Genomic DNA, 24,996 nt, shown 5'->3' with positions numbered 1-24,996 from the left:
TCCAGCTAGTTTGCCTAGACGGCATTTGCATGAGAGCAAGTTAAATGATCTAACAATGCGTAGCCAAATCTTTACCCTGGAATATTGTCAGAGATGGGAGAGAGGGGAGAAGGTATTTAAAATCAATTGACTTTTTCATGAGTCATTTTACAATCCTTGCTTCTACCTTAAATTTCTTTTTCCTTTACCAATGTATCTGCTCTTTTTTCAGTCCTTAGGTGAGTGTCATTGCTTTTCAGCTTTAGCAAAAATCTGTGTCCCTTAAGGCAATTTATCCTAAACCAGCAATTTAAGATAATAGCACATAGTTTTGTACCAATAATGCAAGAGAACTTCCTTTCTTCTTATTCTATGTACATTTTTGTATTGCTAAAACTTTAAATACTTTCTATTACTATATATTTGATTGATAAATGTGTTTATAATTTTTACCTTTCTTATATTTTTCCCATGGAAAAATGAATGATATTTTTAATATAAGGAGTATCTTATATCAATCAGTTAGAAGTAGAGGCAGTTTTAATTCAAAAATCACAAAGATATTAGCTGTTTTTGCAGGAGACTCCCCAAAGCAAATAGTGGACATAAATGTATTATTATCCACCCCACCCCAGCTGTGTTATTCTGGATATTTCATTCATTAAGTCCACAGAAACATATTCATGTGTAAGTTAGGCTGAAAGAAAAGCGGAGAAATTTTATTAAATTATATTCTAAGCCCTTCCACAGATTTTTTTTTAAAGATAAAGGGATTATAGGTCAGTAATGTCAAGATACTCTGCATAGCTTGTCTTTATCAAAATAAGGAATCTTTTTATTAAGGGATCCCAGAAAGGGTAGATTTATGGATTGAAGGGAATATGTTTAATATGTCCATATCCATCTAGATTGACAGTTCTTGCAGACATGAATTTCCCCAGAGAGATAGAGTTACTGGTGTCAGTGGATGGCATCATTTACTTCAATGTTCCATTATTAAATTGATAACAAGATAATTCCTCTGCTTCTCAGAGACATGACAGGGTTTACAATGGTTAACACTCATATTGCATGGGATTTGATGTTCTAGGTAGGTTTTAATAAGAAGCATATTTGTATTTCACTCTTGAAAATATTGAAGTGAAAACTGCATGGTAAAATAAAATCAAAATCAAATATGCTGGGCAATACAATATAGTTATTTAAAGAATCTTCTGTGTGCTATGTGTAGCTTTGTTGAAATGTATTTATTATGGTTCCTTCTAGGTTATATAATCCTAGAGTTAAGAAGCGTATTTTATAGTATGTTATTTTATGAAATTTAAGTTTACATGTATAGTGCAGTATTTGAGCGGAAGAAATATGTGAAATTTCAAATTGCAGAGGCAGAACTAGCTGGGATTTCATGAGTGCTTTCTGCTTTTAATTTTAAAAGACAGATATCAAAGTAGCAAGGAAGATAAGGTTAAGAAATAGCAATAGAGACAAACAAGTAGAAATACTTTAAAAACTAGATCAATGTTGCACCCGTAGCTGTTCTCTTCATGTTACAGATGAGGAGAGGGAGGCTCATAGGTTAGTCGCTTACCTAACAGGTTATGAAACTAATTCCACGATATGGAATGTGGAAGGCTGTGCTCTTAAATTACATCATATGGTTTCCCTTCTAACATTTAAGCAGATATATTTTAGTCAGGAATGTTATTACATTACTATATTCACAGAACACTGGCAGGCTGAGGCAGGAGGATCACAATTTCAAGCCCAGATGCGACATTTAGAAATTAGAGAGACCTTGTCTTAAAATAAAAAGGCTAAGGCTGTAGTTCAGTGCACATGCCTGAGGTTCAGTTCCCACCACTGGGAAAAAGTAGATCACTTTCTTATAATAACAGTCATTATAATAAATAACAATAATGAAAAACAAACACTAGGGATGGTAATCAACCTTTACTATACCTGCCTTTAGATCTTTGCATATACTACCTAGAAACTAATGAATTAATACTTGTGTGGCTGCATTATTTTTGAGAGTAAATACTGAGCTTACTTTATAGAAATATAGGTCAAAGGAAATTCTTCAGGTTGGAGATGAAGCTAGTGCCTAGCTAGAGGGGATTTGACTTTGGAGTTAGGATATCCGAGAAGGAAATTAATCCTGTCCTCCCAGAGATAAATGGGGCAATACTTTCATATTTGTTTAAAATTGTATCTTGTTTGCAAATAGCTTTATAGGCCATGGATCCCTAATGATTTCCAGATAGAATGTTTTTCTGTCTCACTAAGAATAATGTAATGCTTCCCACCACAGGCAATGAACGCCAACTGCTGACTACCACAGAAGTACTTCAAGAGAAATGATATGTCAGGAGCTTCAAAGTTCCCTAAGATCTATTTCTATTGGCAAGATGTTACTGTATACCTTGGAGAGAAAATAAAACAGTGCTTTCAAAGTTGAAAATGAAAGTAGTCCCAACATTTGATACGGAGTAGATAAGGAAAATCAGCGAGTATAGCATTTTCCAGTCACTGATTCTGGAAGGAGCCAGCACTGTGTACCGTCACTGCATGCATCTCCTTCGGCCAGCCCAAACTGCAGCGCTCCATGAGCTCCTGACAAGACAGGGACTTCAGTACCACATCACCCGAGTGAGAGATTCATTCGTATGGTTTCTTTCCTGGAGGTAAATGGAATGACACAGTTTGAAGCCCTTTCAGACTTATAAAGAATCGGATATTCTTATTTGGAAAGGATTCTCTAAAAGGACATGTTTTTCACACTTTTTTTTTTTATTATTTTCATTGGGTTTATTGGTGCATTCTAGGTACACAGTACAGTTACATTCATCATTAGGATCTTGTACCTTTGCATGACAGATCTCGGTTCTCATTTTTTTCCCCTTACTCCTGCCCACCTTTCACCCCTCCACCCTCCCCTATTTACAAAGCTTTGTTTCCATTTTATTCCTTTGTTTCCATATTTTTTCATTTCCTTTATTCCTTTCCCCTACCCTTCCCACTTCCCCTACTCCTTTAGCCTTTTTCTTCCTATTTCACATTATCAGTTACACAATTTGAACCTTATTTACACTTTTAATTTTTCACACGATAGAAACTGTTTGATCTTTACACGTGTGTCCTATTTATTTCACTTGAGTATGGCTTCAATGTGCATCTATTTACCTTTATGAATGACTGTAGTTTCTCATTCTTTATGGCTGAGTAGTACTCCATTTTATAGAAAAACTACATCTTCTTTATCCAGTCTCCAGTTGATAAGCAATTGGGCTGTTTCCAAGTTTCAGCTACTACAAACAGTGCTGCTATAAACATGGGTGAACTTATATCACTGTGGTTTGATTTTTTAAATTACTTTGGAAAGATAGCCAGTAGAGGGATAGCTGAATCAAATGGGACCTCTAATCCTAGTTTTTTGAGGTATCTTCACATTGATTTCCACAGTGGTTGCACTAGTCTGTATTCCTACCAACAGTGAAGAAGGGTTCCTTTCTCCACACAACCCCGCCAACATTTATTATAGGTTGATTTCTTGATAGCAGCCATTCTGGAGTGAAATGGAATCTCAGTGTTGTTTTCATCTGCATCTCTTGGGTTACAAGTGATGTTGAACATTTTTTCATATGTTTATTTGCTGCTTTTACTTCTTTGTCAGAGAAAAGTCTGTTCATTTCAGATGCTCATTTTTGAATCGGGTCTTTATATTTGGGTTTTTTTTTTTTTTTTAGTTTTTCATATATTCTAGGTAGTAGACCTTTGTCTGAGAAACAGCTGGTAAAATTTTTTTCCAACATTGTAGGTTGTCTGTTAGCTCTGTTGGTGATTTCTCTTGCAGTGCAGAAGCTTTTTAAAAAAGATGAAATCCCAGTTATTGATTCTTTTTGCTAGTTCCTGTGCTACTGAGGATTTGTTCATAAAGTCTTTTCCTACGCTAATGTCTTTGAGAGTTCTAGCTATCTTCCAGAAAGTTTAGTGTTCGTTTTAATATTTAGATCTTTAATCCACTTCAATTTTAGTTTAGTGCATGGTGAAAGATAGGGGTCTAGTTTTAATTTGGCAAGTGTGTGTTCGTTTTAATATTTAGATCTTTAATCCACTTCAATTTTAGTTTAGTGCATGGTGAAAGATAGGGGTCTAGTTTTAATCTTTGGCAAGTTGAAATCTAGTTTTTCCAGCACAGTTTACTGAAGAGGTTATCTTTCCTCCAATGAGAATGGTTAGCTCCTTTGTCAAAGATGAGGAAGCTGAATACATCTGGGGTTGTTTCTGTATCTTCCAATCTATTTCATTCTTCCTCTGGTTTGTTTCTATAATAGTACCATGCTGTTTTTATCATAGTGGCTTTTTAGTGTAGTTTCACATTGGGGATTGTGATACCCTCTGTTGTGTCTCTTTTTCCTAGAATGGCTTTTGCTATTCTAGGTCTTTTCTAGTTCCAAATGAATTTTTGGATTGTTTTCTCTAGTTCTGTGAAATAACACTGTTGGGATTTCAGTTGGTATTGCTTTGATTCTATATAGTAGTTTTGGAAGTACAGCCATTTGCACTATGTTTATTCTTCCTACCCAGGAACAAGGGATGTCTTTCCATTTTGTTATATCCTCTTTGATCACTTTTATCAGAGTGCTATAGTTTTCAGTGAAGAGGTCTTTTGCTTCTTTTGTTAGACTTTTTCTAGATTCTTGATTGTGGTTTAATACCAAATTTAAACAAAATAAGAATTGAGAAAAATCAATGATCTTTAAGCACAAACAAGCAGCAATGCTACAGCAAATAAATAGACATAAACATACACACATATGCAGGTTAATAAACTATGTAACAATTTGTATTACCTGAAGGTGTGATAGAGGAGGGATGTCAGGAGGGAAAACTTCATTAATAAGGAAGGGAAATACCATATTCCCAGTACATATTAAATATAGACAACTCAGAAAGCACAGTACTTTTTATTACTGAAGATAAAATATTTTGCCATCAAGGAAGGAGATTGTGGCAAAAGTTATCTTGATTAACTAACAGAACAAAATACTATATAACCCCTGTTACAGAAACTATAACACTTGTTTAAGTGAGGAAGTCTGACAAATCTGGAGTTTTATGTTCTCTTCAGCAAGTGTCCTAGAGGTTTCTGTATTTGTTTGGTTTGGTTTGGTTTAGTTTGGTTGCTTGTTTTTACCATGAGGAAGGATTTGTTTTATTTTTATTGTTTTTCTTCTTCATAGCTTAATGAAGGGTGGTTGTATATGCAATAAAAACAGCCATATGTTATGGTTTGCATGTAGATGTGCCCCCAAAGCATTGTGAGCTCATAGGTGTGACTTTGAGAAGGTAATCAAATCATGGGGGCGTGCGAATAATCGGGATTAGTCCACTGATGAGTTTAGAGATAAATGTGATTTGGGAGGTGAACCCTGGCCAAAGGAGCCAAGTCAAGAGGGCCTTGTCATCCTTCCCTGCCCCTTCCTTGACTCTCTCTGCTACCCCACCTCCATGCCACGAGTAACCTTCCTGAGCTGTTCCCACCCTGTACCTCTGCCATGTCACTCTATCCTGGAGGAATTCGACTGTACACTATAACCTTTAGAAACTGAGGCAAAATGAATCTCTCCTTTCAATTTGGGTATCAGTTGTTGTGTTTCAGTGAGGTGCAAAGTAATTAAAACTGCCATGCTATTGGCACATAAATTTTTAATTTGATAAGTGAATTTTAGCTAAAAAATAAGGGAAATTGATAGTTTTGATTTTAAATAAGGTGCCTATTTTAGTCCTAAGGAAAATTCACCGACAATGTTATTTATGATGAGCAGATAAGAAGCTGATCCTTTAAACCAGACCCAAAGCCAAGTCAATGAAGAAAATATTCAATACACTTACTTTAGGAAGCTTAGAAAATACAGGCTTCACTTAAGATATTTGGCACTTAGATTTAAATCTTGCAAATTGTATAGCTATAGCAAATTTAGTGAACAATGCAATTTCCGCCATAAATGCATAATAAGGTAGTAAGAAATGGGGTGCACCGAAGTAATTCTACAAGAGAAGAAGAAACATGATCAAGGCAAGACTAGTTTTAGGGATTGAACGTCTTGCACCAAGAGTTAAAAGGCTAAGTTAATTTTCTACTATGTCCCTTTTGATGCATATTAGAGAACTAACACCAGGAAACTACAATCAGGCCAGAACTGTGTCAGTCCTTTAATACCTGAAATGCATCCACTAATTTGCTTTCAAATGGAAAATTTTCTGGGATATCTCTAAAATTATAAGATTGGCTAACATTCCTTAATAAGTTTCACCTGTCGCTTATTTTCTAATAATGGTATTTTGATACACTGACTCCTTTAATAGGAATTGTTAAATTTCACTCAACCAAAACTGGTAACCAACTGACAACCAGTCTAATTATAATAAATTATGATTTTTTTTAAAACATTACTGGCCTAGATTGGACAAAATCATGTTTAAATTTACATACTAATATTTCTCTTTCAAACTTATAAACATTTAATATGGATTTTGTTTGTTTCAAGGTTTTGTTTTCTTTCATTTTGTTTCACTGCATAATTTATGTATTTCTAAAGGAATATTCAAGAGTGGAATTTCTGAAGGAGTTGATAGAGGGGAAAGTATAAATTTTAAGATATGTATATAATCTACATGATTTCTGTATGTCTATATTATTTGCATATAACTTGGGCTGATTGTTTTGTATTTATCAATTGTAGTCAATTTCTCTGGCTTGGCTAACTAGTAACTAACTAGAAATAACAGCTCAAATCACTAAATATACAGAAAAGATGGGAGGAAATCATTTAGCCTGATTTAGAAGCATAAACTAAGAGAATCATCAGAAGAAAGAAAATCTCTTGATTGTAACTACTTACTCTATTGTTAATTCTTCCTAGATAGCAAAAAAAAAAAAAAAACAAAAAACAAAAACAAAAAAACCCTTTCACTTTCAAAGCAAATGACGGAAACATTTCATGCCGTACTGTAGTGACAGTTCTTTACCAGGGAAAGGATGGATTGAGTGACACATAAGGTCTACTATAATTGTATCTCCTTTCTTCCTGTCTGTTCCTCATTGAATACTTCTCTCAAGAAAGAACAGCATGGTGCCTGAAGAAGCTTCTAGTCAACCTTTACAATCTGCTTTCATTCTTTTATTGAGTAAAAAATGTAAGAGGTTTTTGTTTTGCTTTTATGCTTTTTGTTCCCAATATAAGGCCAGGGATCATTTGCCCTTTGTTCTTGGTCACTGACAAATGTAGCATTCGGTAAACCTTTTCAGTGAACAGGCATTCATGATCATGCATGTGAAAATGCGTTAGAAGAATTTATGAGACATAAAGGGACACAGGCTGCATCTGAGACTAAAATTCTCATCACAGGCACTTATGGTTTTCTACTAGGATGACCTGTTTAGGTATGGTGGGGAAAGGACATCTTGCTGTTCTTTAAATGATAGGCCAATTGGAAGTGTTTGTAAACACTTCAAACAGTTCAAAACCTTAATTTGCTTCCAAAATAAAATTATTCTCAAGGGATTTTTTGCCTTGTTCTAATTGATTAAAACATTCAATGATTCTGATTTTATAATGGTGTTATATTAAATATATAGCAGTTACTAGCACTTGGGAGACTGAGGCAGGAGGGTTGCCATGAATGAGTTTGAGGGCAGCCTAGGCTACATAGCGACTTCAAGGCCAACCTGAACTGTATAGCAAGACTGTCTCACAAAAAAAGTGTTTGCCTATCTATCTATCTATCTATCTATCTATCTACCTATCTATCTATCTGATGTATATGGTATATACATAGTATGGTATATATAGTATCTATCTCTATATATAAAATATATATTGATATGTGTGTGTGTGTGTGTGTGTGTGTGTATGATGTATGGAGAAAGGTTAACAAAACAGGAAGCTATCAATAACCCTAAGATACACACACACACACACACACACACATAATATATATTTTTCTAATAATAATTCAATTGTGTATACCTTTATGTTATTAAAATGTATATGCCTATAAATTTACTTCTGAACAAAACTTATAATTTCCAAATCTTACATAGTATAAACAATGTATAATTTACTCTTAAAGGACTAAAACCCCAGCTATACAATTATTTCATTTTGAAAGTTTACTTTTTTGCTATTTGTTTTGAAAGTTTTCAAGATTGTGGGATTATGTGTAGGAGAAATGAGAAAGGAGATTACAAAACAAGCCCCTCACTGCTGTTCCTTAAAAATAGCATAAGATATCAACACTGGACATTCACGAGCAAGCTGGAAAGTCTAAATAATAAGAAAAAGGAATGTGTAAGAGACAAAAATCTTTTTTATCAAGTGTTCGATATGTTGTTGTGAAAAGGCACCAAGTTTCAAACTCTGAGAAAGTTTTTCTGAATTTTCTTTGAATTTGAACTGGAAATGTATTGATTATAGCCAGCACTTGAAATAACTTATGTTAACCTTAGAAAGCATTTAACTAAATGAGACCAAAGAAATGTAGAGATCATTTTCCCTTAATGAATATTTAATGATCAATGAAGTATATATCCTTTGCGTTCATGGTAAGTATTAGTGCCCATGTAATGTGTTAGAAGTACAGTATATACGTATTACAGATTGCATACCATTTCTTGATTTTATTTAGATTACATTGCCTTCTGAGTGTCTTCATTTAGCAGGTAATCTGAATTTAACAGGGACTTCTTGTATGCTGTTTTATTTTTATAGTATGCAAATAAGGAATAAATGCCAACACATTCATTATGCTGTATAAAGTTTATACCAGAAAGATTTCAATCACTTTGAAAAGGGTCTTCTTTATTTCTGTTGTAAATCATTTTGAGAAGCATCTGAGAAGAAATTTATAATAGAGATGAAACTGCAAAGATGTTAAAAAAAATGTGGGCAACATCTTTGGTTGATCCCCAGGTAGCCACAGCATATCAAAGGAAGGGAATTGCTTATCAATATCCAATGACAAAATTGGGGGGGGTTGTTGTTGTTGTTGTTGTTGTTTTTTAGTGTCATTAATCCTTATCCTGAAAATAGAAGCATGGTAGACTTTTGTTTCTTTTATCTTTTCTTTTTGGTACTGGGGATCAAACTCAGGACCTTACACTTCTGAGGTAGGCGGCGGTACCCCTAAGCTAAATCTCTGGACAGACTTTTGTTTCTTTTGCTGTTTACCTAAACATCCACTGTTGGCAGAATTGCCAGCTCAGATGGAGGTGCAAGCAGGGGAATCCCAGTGTGGAGACATGTCCTGGTACCGAAAACAGGTGACAGAGATGAAGAAAACTGGTGAGGCTGGTTTGTGATGAAGACAGTGGAAGAGAAGAAAGTGAGCACAGGTTCACTGGCGCAAGACAAGTGCTTAGGAGAAAGAGAGGAGCAGTGGAAATCCTTATGTCTCAAGCTTTCAGCTGTGTAACTTAAAATTTATGCACTTTACCTGCTCAGCAACAGGCACAATCCCTAATTTCTACTCCCACTCTGTCCTTTCCTTGCTTAAAGTGGAAGCTGGTCTAAGCTTTCTAATCTATCCTTTATGTGATATTTATTTTCAATAATATCTCTCTGAGTTCTCCAAGTAAGGGAGGCATAAAAATTCCTAGATTTTTTTTTAAGAAAGTAGGATAATATTTTCAGTGTCTGTTCTGCTAAATCAATGCAAGCCAATAAATACAATAAAATTGTGGATTAGAGGTTAGTGAATTTTGTAGACTTTATCTGACCAGAAAATTTTTTTTAATTATTGAGAAAGAAAGCTGATGCATTAAATAGGGTGTTTTATAATAAAAAGTATTATAGAAAAAAATACTTGTAGAGTTTGTTGGGGGTGGTTTACAGTTTTAAGAAGTGTCTCTGAAACAGTGACACTTGAGCAGAGACTTAATGAGGAGGTGTGGGAGAGTGCAATACCATGCATAAATAAACTGCTTAGGTTTCAGGAAGCAACCAGGCAGAGTCCCTCCCTGGGAAGGCCTGTAGCTTGCTTTACAGTGAACTGAAGCCTTTACTTAAATTTTTGGGAAATAACAGAGTATAGTTGGATGAATGTAAGATATATGTTTTTATACTCCTTGGCTTTTTAAAGCATTGCATTTAACAAACATTGCCCACATCTCAACTAGTCTTCTATTTATTTCTTCGTTTAACAAATACTGTCCACCAGGCGTGGTGGCGCACACCTGTAATCCCAGCACGTGGGAGGCTGAGGCAGGGCGATTGCTGTGAGTTCGAGGCCAGCCTGGGCTACGTAGTGAGTTCCAGGTCAGTCTCAACTACATAGTGAGACCCTGTCTCAAAAAAATACCAAAACCCAAACAAAAACCAAATGCTATCTGATTCCTATTGTGTGTCTGCAGTATCAGTGCATAACACCAGCAAATCATAGCCCAGAAGCCCAAGTGAACATGGAAGACAGAGCCCATGCCCTTCAGGAGCTTACCATCTAGTGCATAAGACATCCTGCCACACAAAAGGACTAATTGAGCAGGTCATAAACCTGTAATTATAGTTAATAAGGACAAAAGAGCTACATCACATACAATAACAGTACTTACATACAATTTCATTTGAGACTATACAATCTTTACAGAAAATATTCATAATATCCATGTGCAATATGTGTGATATTCAAAAGTATCAGAACTCTTTAGTGTTTTATATGTCCTATGTACTCATTTTTAGAGCTTTCACTGATTTTTTTCCCAATATTTAAAAAATTCCTGTATTACATTTTAACATATTAAATATGATCCTTATTAATTTCAAAAGGTAGTTTAAGTGAATATTCGTTATAGCCTCTCAATAGAAAAGTTCAATTTGGGATGTAGCTATACCATAATACATTTTAATTAATTCTCTTCTGTATCATTTGAAATGCTCCACCCCTGAATGAACTATATAAATACTTCACACAATGTATCATTATTTTATTTTATATGACAAAAAAGAAAATATCCAACACTGAGATTCTACCTCACCTCAGAAAGAATGGCTGCTATCAAGAAATCAACCAATGACAAATGTTGGCAGGGCTGTGGGGAGAAAGGAACCCTTCTCCATTGTTGGTGAGAGCACAGACTGGTGCAACTACCATGGAAATCAACATGGAGATACCTCAACAAACTAGGATTAGAAGTTCCATTTGACCCAGCTATTCCCCTGCTGGGTTTTTTCCCATAAGAATTAAAAGAATCATATCACAGTGATTTATGTGCACCCATGTTTATAGTGGTACAGTTTGTAATAGCTAAAACTTACAAACAGCCTAATTGGCTATCAACTGGAGTATAGATAAAGAAGATGTTTTTTGGTTTTTTTTTACAAAATGGAATACTACTCAGCCATAAAGAATGAGAAACTAGAGACAATTATAGCTAAGTGGATGCACATTGAGAACATACTCTTAAGTGAAATTCATAGGACACACATGTGTAAATACTAAATAGTCTCTCTGGTGTGATAAATTAAAAGTGTAAATAACCAAAATGTATAATTGATATTGTGTAATAGGAAAAAATGTCTAAGGTGTAGGGAAAGTGGGAGGAGTAGGAAAAAGCTAAAAAGGGAAAAGAAAAAAATAAGAGATAAGGAAAAAAATGGGAACAAAGTCTTTGTAAATAGGGAAGGGTGGAGGGGCTGAAGGGAGGGGCAGGAGAATGGGGAAAAAATAAGAACCAAGGCATATGTAAAGGTACAAGATCCCAGTGATGAATGTAATTGTATTGTATACCTAACATCTACCAATAAAGGAAAAATATCATTCATGACTTTTATGTAGGAAACACCTTTTTATTGTGGGTACAGTGAATTGAAATTTCATGACTTTAATTCACTTACTGTGAACTCAGTGACAGAGCCACAACTCACTTTCAGTTGAACATTATGATTAAAGTCAGAGAGTGCCGTGGATATGCTTTGAAAACACTAATGACACATAGTTTCAAACAAGTATGGTGGATGGTTTCCTGTTGTATACATAAGGAGCTTGGAAGTTGCCATGGCAATTTAACCAGTAAAAAGGCAAGTAGACTGGAAATCAAGGATTCTTCTTAGATCTATGAAAAGAAGGTACACAGGGCAAAACTACCATCCTCAAGATTGGTGACAGACAAGTGAATGAAGAGAGCTGTGGCTTGCTGAGGCAGAGACTGCCTAGTGGCAACCACATCGGGATCATGAGAAGATAAATGCACCAAGTCTGAGAGATTAAAACCCCAGAGAAAGCCAGTCACATGGCATCCCTTGATATTATGAGATTTACCTCCAGAATCTGGCCCAAATTCTCACTGTAAATATTTGAGAAAAACTTCCTCCTGATTCCTGCAAAAGAAGACAGAAAAGAACCATCTTGAAACAGTCCAGATTATTCTATTCTTTTCAAGTAGAGCTTAATGTGCTGGAGTTTTATCAGAGCCTAACTGACCTAAGGTGAAGAATATGCCTAAATCCAGTCAGATGTAGCTGTCCACATGGGAGAAAGAAAAATACCCCACCTGCACCACACTCTAATCATTCCACCTCAGCTGAAGATAAAAAGAAATATGAACACTTGTAAAGTGGTTCAGGGGTCTAAGCTCACTAAAAGATTGAGACTTATCCACAGTAGAGGAGAACACTTTTTGTCTACCCACACTTCATCATGACATTACTAACAACCTATTTATAGTATTTTTCTTTGTCTGGTACATCATGTCCGGCTCTCAAGAAAAAAAAACTACATAGCATGCCAAATTGCAAAGAAATGATGTTTATGGAGAGATGGGTGAGAGGAGAGAGACAGAGACAGAAAGACAGAGAACGTATTAGAGGCAGACATGGCAAGGACATTGGAATTAGACTGGCATTTATAACAACTGTCATTAGTGTGCTGTGGGTTCAAATGGATAATGGTAGAAGCTTGCAAGGAGAGATGGGCAATCCAAGCAGAGAGAGATGTATAATCTAAGCAAACACCAAGCGGAAATGCTAGAGTATATATATATATAAATAGAAACTTTGAAAATAAGAACAACAAAAAAGAACGGCAATTTTTTTAAAAAGCACAGTATATCCAAGGATTGCAGGACAACTACAAAAAGTATAAATGTGTACATTGGGAATATCAGAAGGAAAAGGTAAAATGGAATGGAATAATTATGTAGAACAATAATGCCTAAGAATATCTCCCAGTTAATGTATATATATAAATAGAAACTTTGAAAATAAGAACAACAAAAAAGAACGGCAATTTTTTTAAAAAGCACAGTATATCCAAGGATTGCAGGACAACTACAAAAAGTATAAATGTGTACATTGGGAATATCAGAAGGAAAAGGTAAAATGGAATGGAATAATTATGTAGAACAATAATGCCTAAGAATATCTCCCAGTTAATGTAAGACATCGGACTACACATTCAGAAATCTCAGATACCATCAATTGTAAATGCCTTCAAGAAGTACAGTTCTACATAAAGCTTTTAAATACAGAAAATCAAACATCCTGAAAAGAGCCAAGGTAGAAACATCTTTCCTATAAAAGAGCAAATATAAGATTTACATTTGATTTCTACCAAAAAAATGTAAGCAAGAAGAGGATGGAGTAAAATATTTAAAATATTGAACAAATGTGGTAGTGCATGCTTATAATCCCAGCACTTGTGAGGCTGAGGCAGGAGGGTTGACTGGAGTTCCAGGCCAGTCTGGGCTGCATAGTGAGTTCAAGGACTCCCTGATCTGTATAGTGAGATCCTGTCTTAAAAAAACAAAAACAAAACAAAAACAAAGCAAACAAAAAAAACAAGACAAAAATTTGAGAGAGGATAAAAACACTAATATGGAATTTTATGGTCTGCAAAATTATCCTTCAAAAATGAAGAAATAATTTCTTAGGCAAATATTGCACCAAATTTGCATCAGTTTTGATGTGAAATTTGCATTAAAGAACATCAAAGAAGAAATAAGTGAATGTAAAAGTATTTTCTTATTTTCAGTTGATATAGTGACATTTTATTCAAGATCATCAAAACAACAATGTGTTTATTATGTATGCTTAGTATACATGCTTATGAATGCTTATATATAATGAAACAAATGAAAGCTGTGATGCCTGAGACTGATGAAGATTAGAGATATTTTATAGTATCCCCAACTACTTGTGACTTGATATTTGAAGTGGACATTACATGATTAAAGGAAATATTCTCTAAAAAGGCATAACAGTCTTTAATGTTTATGTCTTTAACAACAGCAGAGCATCCAAAACCAAGTGAAGCAAAAAGCCAATTGAACCTCAGAAACAGATAAATCTCCCTTCATGGTTGGAAATCCCAACATTCATCTGGCCAGCACAGTATCAGTTGGAAACAGTTGACTTCAACACCACCATCAATCAGATGGCTATAATCTGACATCTTTAGACTGTTTCATCCAACATCATCAGAATAAACATTCTTCCCAATCTTATATGGAACATTGATCAAAATGAAGCACAATTTTAGCATTGTGTCTTTTCTCAGACCACAGTGGAGTTAAACTAGAAAACAACTGAAAAATCTGAAAATACATGGAAATTAAACAACACACCTCAGTATAACTTGGGTCAAAGAAGGAATCTCAAAATAAATTACATAATATTTTGAATTAAATGATAAAAATCTAAATTTGTTGAATGAAGCAAAAGCAGAGTGAAATATATAGTATTAAATTTATATATCAGAAAAGAAGAAAAACCTAAAACTAATAATCTATGTTTCCATTTTAGGAAACTAGGAAAAAGAAAATTAAATCCAAGCTAAGAAAGCAATAATAATAATCAGAGCAGGCATAAATCAATGAAATTGAAAAGAGAAAATCAATACAGAAAAATCAATGAAACCAACACCTGATTCTTTGAAGAGAAAAATAAAATTGATAAGCCTGTAAACAGGCAAACTAAGAAAAAGGAGAGGACATAAATCAGTGCTATCATAAATGAAAGAGGAGATATCATCACAGATCCCATGAAAATTAAAGGACAATAAAGTATTTATATGAGCAACGGCATGTCCAAAAATTTGATAACCTGTGTGAAATGGGATAATTTATTGAAAGAGACATCTGCCAGCACACTCACATGAAGAAACAGGAAATAATAATAAGCCTGTATCTGTTAAAGAAATTGAATCTTTAATTAAAACCCTTTCAAAACAGCAACAGGACCAGATGGGTTCACCGATAAATTCTACCAAATATTTAAGAAAAAAATTATATCAGATTTCTGCAATTTCTTCCAGAAGATGGAAGCAGAGGGATTATTTTCTAACTCATTCTATGAGACCATTGTTGCCCTAATATCAAGGCAAAGACAATACAAGAAAACACAGACACTGTCTCGTGAACCAGGACTCAGGAATCCTGAAAGAAACATAAGCAAATCAAACCTAACAATGTATAAAAAAGAATTGCGTACCACAAACAAATAAAATTTGTTTCCATTAGAAAGGAAACTAAAAGCTGTTATTAACAACACTTCATGAAAGAATATAATGATGGAATACATATATATATATATACATATATGATGGTCTTCATCATATATCACCAGGGAAATGAAAAGTGAAGGCAATGATAGGTACCACTACTCACCTTTCACAATGATCCAAATTCAGAACACTAAAAATAACAAATTCTGATGAAAATATAGGGCAAAGGAACACTTATCCATTCCTAGTGGTAATAGAAAAGAGTTTCCCCATTTTGGAAAATAATGTGATTATTTCTTTAAAAAGCAAATATAATCTCACCATATTATTCAATAATTATATTCCTTGGTATTTATCTAAAGGAGTTAAAAGTCTTACAATCACTCAAGAACCTGCAAATGTGTACTTTTATACAGCTTTTTTCATAATTTCCAAAACTTGGAAGGCACAAGATATCCTTCAATATAAGAAGCTTGGTATACATCTGGAGACCATGGGATAGTTATTGTTCACAAGGAATGAACTATCAAGCCATGAAGAGTCTGAAGGAACTTTAAATTCATATTAGTAACTAAAGGCAATTTTAAGAGGCTCTAATTCTATGATTGTAACTATAAGACATTCTTGGAGGCTGTAAGAAAATTTGTGGTTTTCAAAGGTTCGCCAAGGGATCTGGTATGACTACATGAAACACAGAAGATTTTTAGGGGGCTGAAAATACTCTGTATAATACTATGATGATGATGCATACTAGTATACAATTGTTCAACATTAAGGATGAAACCTAATAAAAACTATAGACTTTGACAATGATTTGTCAGTATGGTTTCACTAATGTAAAAATTGTACCACTCTGGTGGAGTATGCTGCTAATGGGGGAAGCTATGCAGGGGCAGAAGTAAATCTGTATAGTTTTTTGGTATGACATTTCTATGAAGTCTCTATACTTTCATCTTACTTTAATTTTTCTGTAAATATAAAATTTATTTCAAAATAAATCCATACGTATGGTAACTACTACTAGTAGGTGACCACTGTCATATATATATATATAGTAGAAGTCATTGTTGTGTATGCATGTGTATGAGTTAGTCACAGTAATTTCATAAATGAACTATTGCTTGTAACAAGTACTCTGTTCTTCATGGGGGTGGACTAGAAAGTTAAGCAATAACAACAGGCCATCCTTCCTTCTGTAGACATTTGTCAAATGCATAAGAGGAGATAGGCAATGCTTAACCAAATAAGAAATCAACAGTGAATGAAAATTATCCTATTCTCCCACTGAGTCGACTAAGAAAAATGGAGTAAAATAGCAGTGGTATAAGTAAGCATTCATCTATGATGCAGTGTGACAAGAACTGGTGACTCTGTCCCTGAGATTATTAATTGTGGCATGATAGACGTTAGCTATGAAATGGACTTCAAGGAGTAGATGAAAAACACACTATGAGAGAGTAATGTGTTATAAGAAGAACCAGTATGGGGAAGAGAACAAAAGCCTAAAACTGTGTTGAGAAGTATCTGTGTGAGTGTGTGTGTGGGGGGTCCTTTTTGATGTGTTAAAATAAGCAGCAGTAGGGTTTTGGAGCCAGATTGCAGAGGTCTATCACTACCTTGTCTTCAGCCCTTGTGCTCAGGAGACAGTGAGTCACTGCACTGATTTTGATTCCCTTTGATTTTATGATTTCCTAAGCTGTACTGTCTGTCTTTTTAGCTTAGATACTATTCACAGAGCTACACTGAAATAATCCATTGACTAAGGACATAGAAATGAGGTTAGCGTTTGAGAGTTAATGTAATAAAAATTGACATACAGTGAATAAAATTCACCATTTGTAAAAATAAACTCATAGATTTTATATAAATGGGTGATTAAAGAGTGCAGAAAAACTATTCAGAGCAAAAATAACAGCCAGAGTTTTCAAATTTTCTGTCTATTTGTATTAGCTGTGCAATTGTGAATAGTTATTTAACCTCTTGAGCTAAGGTTTTTTTCCTCCCTGTAAAATGAAGCTGATAATTTCTATGTTGTGTTGTTCTAAGGATCAGGTAAAATACTACACACAGTGCTCAATACATACAACTACAATACATGTTAGTTCTTACTGCTATACTTACTGAATTTGCTTTGACTAAGTAACCAAATACCCAAAATTTAAGAATTGAAGAACTGTTAATTTAGTTCCCGATTATGTGTCTTGTCAACTTGTTGAACTCAGCTAAGGTGCACGGTTTTTCTGTCTCATTCCATCTGTGGTCAACTTACAGATGAAGTAGGGGTTGGCTCACCTAGGACAGCATAAGCTGGATGGCTCATCATCTCTAGTTCCACGTTGTCTCTCACTCTTCTGCAGGCAAGGTGGGCTTATTTCATGCTTGCACAGAAATTCAAGAACGTGAGCAAATGAGACTCAGATGAAACTCAGGCTTCTTCTACTTAATTTGGTACTGAAACAGCATCACTTCTGCCATGAATTGTTCATTACAAGTGAAAAACTCGGCCACAATGCAAGGATTGGGTAAATAAAGTCCCCTCTTGCTCAGAGTACCACAAGAGCACCAGGGGTGTAAAATCTACCAAAATTTCTAGTGTAAATTGAAAGGATAGGAAATCAATACAATATAGTCTTGACGTAGTAGAGAGCAACTTGGAATCCAAAGCCCTGAGCTTAATCCCTGCCTGTGCTATGGATTAATTTGACCTGGTAAAATAACTCAAATTATTTATGCCTCATTATTCTCAGTAAAAGCTTCCCCAAATTCATTGTTATAGTAGGAAATAAATGAGATAATGTACATGAAAATGTGCATTCAAGCATATATATGGAAACAAATATAATGAGATGTTATTCTTTTATATAAGCAATAAGAGATTTTGAGACTCCTTACCTTGCACCATTTATCTGTTTTCTTTGGAATGTACAAAGGTCTTACATTTGAATATTGGTAATGATAATAAAATATGTATTAATTGGAATTCCTTACCAAAGCTACCTATTTTGGTATTATTTTCAAGTAAGAATTAGTCTCAATTATATATAAAATATGATGCCAAGTATCAGAGATATATAGATATATATAGTGCTACCACTCAAAATTCAAATAATCTTTTAAAAATATATAAAAGTCAATTAAATGCAATATTTAAAATGTTTGTGCAGAGAAATGCAAAGGATACTGAAGGGTCTCTAAGTAGGGTGCTTTGTGAAATCAGGGAAGGAAAAGAGGCAAAATACAAATAAGGAGCATAATTTTACTGGACAGAATGGTCTGATATTCAAATCCAAGTGCTTCAGTGATTAGAAATCATTATTTTAGCCCTTCATATGCATTCCTTAAATGCTTAAACCTGTTCCTTGCCTGCATCCCACTCCATTTCCCATGAATGAATGGTTACATTCATTTCTTCCAATAGCAGCCAAACTGAATTTCTGACAGTTTCTTAAGCATTAGGCCTGTGCCTTAGCTGTTGCTGCTGAGAGTGCTTTGATTCCATTTTTTTCTAATCAATTTCCAAATCAATAAAATACCTATGGTGATTTTAGATTCATTTGTGTCACTTGTCACTTTTTTATGGTGCCTTTGTTGAGTCAGCAGTACTTAATTGCCCGCTTCTTTCTATTGTCACTGTATCCTGGCTAGGGTGCTATTGTTTTTGTATCAGTTTACATGTTCCTCCTTTATTATGCCAAGTGCTATTAGAGCACAAGGACTATTCCTTATTCATTCAGATGAAAAGAATAAACATGGTCAAGAGAATGCAGAATGCATGTTACATTCAGGAAACAAAGTAATTCGTTGCTGTCAGAGCAAAAGTTGCATTGCGGTCTTGCATAGCCTATTAAAGAGCTCTGTTTTATCCTGAAATTGTTTTTGAAGAAAAAGTGTTACATGAAGAAGCTTTCCCTTTAGAAAGACCCAGAACATGTCATAGGCTGAAATCAGAGATGGGGTGTCCCATAAGGAAGTTCCCTCAGTAACCCAGGTTATCAGTAGTGAGCATCTGAACTGAGGCAAGTCAAGATGATGAGCCAGGAACAATTACAAGAGACATTTGGGATGGGGACTAGAGCAACAGTGCATGTCAGTATCTTCTAGAGATCCTTGAAAAAAATCAGATTTAAAGTAATTCAGAATCCTTGGGTGAATAATTATATGTAGGTGATGAGACAGAGAGAGGATATATCTCGCTAGTTGTCTAACTTGAAGCAGAGGGGTAAAGTATAAACACATTTGCTGTAAAGGAATGAGCAGATTTAGGTAAGAACAGTTAAGTGGTCCAAAAAAAAAAAGTGAAAGCAGCAGCAACTATCAGTTCTGGAGTGGCTCACTATGGCTCTTTTTTCCCCCCTTGATTTGGTGGAAAACATTTTGATTGTTTTATGGAAACTATATTTAACACTGTAATTTTTTTCTATGTTAGAAATAGTTGCACGGATGAGACATTAGCCCCCAAATAATCCAAAAAGTGAGAAATTTTAAAACATAATGTTTAAGAATATAATTAAATAAGCAATGAACAAATATAATTTCAAAAGCATAGAAGCTTCATTTAAAACGCTGTGCAATTGGGTTCTAAATACTAGCAATAAACATATTCTCAATAAGCAACCAAGTAAACCAAAAACATCAACAACAAAAAAACAGAAATGAGAAGACACCTAAAAAAGATTCAACACCAGACACCCAGATCACGAAAGGCAACTCCCAAGAGACAGTGAGGTAGACCAACAATCTGAAACTCATCCACCTGGACTCCCAGAAAGAGGATCTGGAAAAAATAAAATCAGAAATAATTTCTCAGATGAAATGTTCTACAATCAATGTGTACCTTTCAGGGGAAGTGTACCAATATCGTTTCCACTGCATTTGAACTAAGGCATAAATTATGTTTAAAATTTGAATGCTGTATAGTTAATTAATATTTAATAAATTATTTCCTTAGTTTAAATGTTATTCAAAATTGCATGCTCCATGTGATTTTTCAACCTCAATATAATCCCAGTAGTGTTAGAAATTATTTTTTTTAATTGACAAAACCTAACTTTGCTACTTGTAATTTACAGTTGTTCACCTTTGTTACTTTGCAGTTTTTTCCTACTAAAATATTTAAGTTGTACTGAAGCTGAATTGTTCATTGTATTTCCAGTGTCATTCATGTCAGCTGCAGAATACCAAAACAGTGTTGACAATATGTGTTTCAAAGCATGACTTCTATAAATGGGAATTTGACAAGACAATCTGCTTAAAACCATTTGGAAACTTTATGTTGTACTTCACCATAATTTCTAACTGGTAAACTTTATCATAATTCAGTTTGCAAAACTCCATGATGAAATCATTTCAGTTATCTCAAGGAAATAGAATTATTAAAATAAGCAAGTGAACACTAATTTGATACTTTTAAAGTTTTAGAAGATGACAGTGGAAACCACTTAACACTGCTTTTTTGAGTAATGCGTCTATTGTTTTTAACCTTTGCCGTCTTTTTCAGGAAGAAAAAATATTCAAAAATTTATTAATCAATTATTTTTGGCATTTGGCATGTTTCATGGAAAATAGATGTGTATATAAAGAACATACATTTTTAAAGTTTTATTGTTCAGTCAAAATGAAAGTTAAAACTGAAAAATCTCAACTTAAAAATATTATCTACAAAACATAATTCAATATAAGAATGACCTTTCATGAAACACATCAGATTTTAATTACAAATGTACTGAAAAGAACCTTAGTAAGATAGGTCTCAAGTCTAAAACACTCAGCAAGTCCAATATTTTGTTTGGCCAAATAACCTGAGTTCCAATTTTATACATTATCTTGAACTTTCATTTTCAGTAATTAATCTTTATTTCCAAAAATTATTATCAACACTGACCTAGTAATTATACATAATCTATCCATTTATACCAACTAGACCATAATCTAATAAATGTGCTTTTTTACTTTCTTTGATAACCATTTTTTACTTTCATCTCTTCCTCATACTTCCAAACCTCTGTCCCTAATTCTTTTTTTCTCAAGAGAACTTACCTCCTACTTCAAAAGAAAAAGAAATGCCAAGCAGAATGATTTCATTTTTGCTATCAAATCAGTATCTCTCTCTGTCGCTGTCTCTGTGTCTCTGCCTACCCCCCTCCTCCCCCCACCCCACGCATGGGCACACACATGCTTTCTTTCAACCCTATTACACCTGAAGCAGTGTCTCTGCTCCTTTCTGGTTTCATCATCGCCTCTTGTCTTCTCAATAGTTCCTTACCAATCATTTCACCAGCATAAAAACACACTCAAATATAGCTTATTAAGAATAAATCTCTTTTGGGCTGGGGATGTAGCTCAGCAGTATGGCTCCTACCTGGCGAGAGCAAGGCTCTGAGTTCGATTCCCAGTACTAAAAGAACGCTGAACCTCCCATAACCCTTCATCTGTTTCTATATTTTTAGTTATTCCAAGAAAACTATTAGACTATATCATCTCTCTCTCTTCATATTCTGTTCCTTCTATTCATTCGCCTCATTCCAGTCTAGCCACTGTCCTTTTTGCTTCAATTAAACCCCTTTTGAAAAGGTTACCAGTGGTTTCTCTACTGACATATCTGGACCTTTTCCATCTCATGCCGTCAAAAGGAGTTATACTGGTTGCTATTTTCTTTTTTAGAACACTTCCCTCTCCTGGCATAAAACTGTCATATCAGGTCAGTTCTTGGTCCTTTTTTTACCGGGGATCGAACTCAGGACCTTATTCTCTCAAGGCAGGCAGTGGAACCACTGAGCTAAATCCCTGGCCCATTGGCCGTTAGATTTTAATCTGTCTTACTCCTTTTCCTCTGTGAAATGGATATGAAATGCCATTATATGTGGAACTTTTAATTACACTTTTATGCTTAACCTCTTTTGTGAATTCTAGGCTCATTATTCATGTCATCAGCAATGGGACATTTAGTGGATATCTTGTGTGTGATACATAAAACCTGAACCTTTCTATATTCCCCTTACAGTTTCTTTGACATTCTGTCTTCCAGTTTAGTAAACTGTCTACATCCCAAAAGTTTAAGCCAATAATTGAAGGACCATCATGTAGTTATATCCTCTGCCTAGAGATGTCAGCTTTAGTTCAGTCCCACATTCCATTCCTCAGTGTGAAGTACCTTCTCATTTCTCAGGTTCCCACCTGAGCCCTCCACCTGCTGTCCATCAATATGGCTCTGTGCACCCTGGAGATTCTCAGTCATTGCTTCCTCTATTGCTGCCTTCATAACAATAATGTTGACCTACAAATTGCTCTATTCATGTCCTGTTCTTACTTGATAATGACTTTTTCTCTCTCCAAAATGTAAGTTCCAAAGAGTAGGTACTTTTTCTGTTTCCTTTCTCCCTGCTGAGCAGGAATGGTTAGCTGCATATAGTAGATGCCCAAGGAAGATTGAAGGAACAAAGGCTTTAAGTCAATGTCTCTTTCCTCCTCCCTGTCTCAGAGATTAAACCCGTAGTAGGCAAGCTCTGAGCTATATTCACAGCCATTTAAATTTTTATTATTAAAATTTGTTGGAAACAGGTCTTACTAAGTTGCCCATGCTAGCCTTAAACGTGTGATCCCCCTGCCTCAGCCTTCTGCGTTGCTGGGAATATAAGCATTTTTGTCCAGCTAAATCAATATCTTAAATTTCCTTTGTGTGTCATTTAATGAACACCACAGTGAGAGCTTGATATACTTAGTGTTTAACCAGATTGTTTTTCATAAGATGGAAGGTGAGAGCAGACAAAGCTCAAATATTATGTAGCATTTGGCTTTTACATACCACTTGATTCAATAATGCTTTAAAGCATCGGCCATAAAAAATGGAACACTAGAAAGAAATGGCATAAATTAAGTGAAATATTGATATAGAGAAAGATTATTATGATTTAAGAATGTTTCATTAGATGTTCGTTTCTAGTAACACTGAATGATATTTCACAGTATAAAATATCCATCAATTCTCTTTTTTTCATAGGGTAAAAATAACCTGTCTTCTTTTGCATAATTAAAACCTAGTACAGCAAAACACTGGAAGACTTTCAAATCATCAAAGAGAGCTTAAGTTGTTCTCAGTGTCCTTTTATTGTTAATATTTTTAGCGTATCTCTGAAAATTCCCTATGTATTTAAATAAAAAGTAAAATACTGTTTTATTCATTTTGATTCCTCTGAATTAGAATAGCATTATGTATTTTTTAAAATCCTCCTTTGGATTTAGATGAAGATATTTAACACACAAAGACTAATTAGCCTGTTTTAAATGAGGTATTATTTGTTTCTTTATATTTACATTGACTATTATGAAACCAACTCTTAGGAAGCTATTTCAAATACGGCAGTTTTTGTTTTGCATGTAGTAATGGTTAAGACTATAAGTGAAAGAAATCAGAATACAATTTGGATTTTGTTAAGTTCACAGGTAGTGTTCAGTAGCTCATCTGTGCTGATGTGATCACGAGGCACAGGATTCGCAAATGGCTCCGACATGGAAAGATCTCACCCCATAAGGCAGTGAGTAAGTGAGGAGTCGCTGGTCACCAGCAGCTACGAGCACGTTTCAGTCTCATTTAGGAACCAATAAGAGAAAGGTCTTTTACTTTTCCAGAAGTTTGGTAGGTTCTCTCCTATCTTTGGGGAGAATAAGGTAGAGTCTGTTTTCAAAAGACAAAGAACGGAGTGGTGCTTTGGCTGCCTGAACCTGGCTCACTACATCTTCTTCTGCTAAATGTAGTGCATCTCTCCTAGCCATGATCAACGCCCCCTCAGTGTAGTCACAAACGGCCACAGCAGCCACATGCACTGATGCTCTTGATGCCCAGGACAGTCCCCTGGGTGATATTTACTTCTTTTCTTTATCAAACTAAATTGTAGCTCCTCGCGATTCTCAGCAACCTGCAGGGCAAATGATGATTTTAACCAACTTTGGCACAATCAATATAAATTTGAACCACATACAGTTTTATCGAAATTGAAATTGTCATTTAGAAAGGAGGAACAATGTTAGTCCCTAGTCCAGAGCATATATCATATCCTGCTGTCAGTGATAGTAAACATTGTTTCCCTGACAAAGAATTGCTCTGGTCAGTCCGTCGGCCCTTCTGGGTCCAGCCCACTGTAGGACCTCCCTTACTGTTCTCCAGGGCACTCAAAAAAGCATGTAACACAGAAGACACATGGTGTAGCTGCAGCAATTGGTCCACTTCATGCTTACACAGGAATATAAATCTAGGGATTCTTTTGTCACATTCAGAGGTGTTTTAAATGTTTGGTGTTGTCTTTGTTTTAATCCTGTTTTGTTTTATCAGTAAAATGCCCTAAAAACCTATATATTATTTATTAATTTCACAAATGAACTAGTACCTTATGGCTAAAATCTTTTTTTTTCAGTTTATGTCTTTGCTTTTGACTCTACCCTTAAAGTTCTAGCAATAAGCATGAGGGCTTTGTCCCTTCCCTAAATCTTTACAGTCCCCCACATTTCTTAGTTTTTTTTTTTTTT

General features: G+C 34.8%; 1 protein-coding gene across 1 annotated transcript in view; it reads left to right on the top strand.

Annotated features, from left to right (window-relative positions):
* Positions 1-24,996, top strand: part of Dpyd (dihydropyrimidine dehydrogenase) — an 826,486-nt gene that overhangs the window by 489,787 nt on the left and 311,703 nt on the right. The gene's annotated exons all lie outside the window — the stretch shown is intronic.

The sequence above is a fragment of the Fukomys damarensis genome, unplaced genomic scaffold (assembly GCF_012274545.1).
Source record: "Fukomys damarensis isolate Sample0158 unplaced genomic scaffold, DMR_v1.0_HiC HiC_scaffold_33, whole genome shotgun sequence".
NCBI lineage: Eukaryota > Metazoa > Chordata > Mammalia > Rodentia > Bathyergidae > Fukomys > Fukomys damarensis.
The sequence above is the reverse complement of the archived record's forward strand: the minus strand, read 5'-3'. Positions and strand labels throughout refer to the sequence as shown.